This window comes from Meleagris gallopavo, chromosome 15, assembly GCF_000146605.3.
Source record: "Meleagris gallopavo isolate NT-WF06-2002-E0010 breed Aviagen turkey brand Nicholas breeding stock chromosome 15, Turkey_5.1, whole genome shotgun sequence".
Classification (NCBI taxonomy): domain Eukaryota; kingdom Metazoa; phylum Chordata; class Aves; order Galliformes; family Phasianidae; genus Meleagris; species Meleagris gallopavo.
Window position 1 is genome coordinate 456371 of NC_015025.2, and position 619 is coordinate 456989.

Here is a 619-nt window from a genome sequence, read left to right on the forward strand (position 1 = left end):
CGGCCTCCTCTCGGCGTGCGGAGGGTGGGCGCGGGCCGACCTCTGGGAGCGGTTTCCACTTAGAGCCGTGTTCCGAGCACTAGGTGAGGTTCTCCCGCGAGCAGAGGGCATCTCTTCTGCTGCGGGAACGGAATGAAGTCTCCAGCCCCCAGTATTGTCGCGCTGGGCTCTGGGGGGGGGGAAATCCACGGTTCCCAGACTGCTGAATTCCCGGTAGGTGCGGCTCTGTGGAATAGAAGTGGTCTTTGCCCAACGTCCTCGTTCTGGAAGAAATGGAAGAGGGTAATTGAGGTGTTTCCCTTTGATCTGCCAAACCTGTGGAGGGCTCCAAGGGAAGGGTGTGTGGGAGGGACTGGAGCCCCATCCCGGCCCAATTGGAGCATTTTGGCCCTTGAAACTTGCATCTGGGACTGCTTTGTGTAACCTAGGAGGAGATGGCCTCATCTGCTGCTGCTGCCCACTTGTTGCACACCAAAGGGTGAATCTGACTACCTTTGTTGTCAGTTAAAAAGAAGGGCTAGGATCTGAGCCAGTGCTGTAGCACTTAATGTTCTTTTAGTGGGAGTTGGGGAAAAGTGGCCATCACTTGGAAGCATGTTGTAGCTTCAGTGTTTTGTGC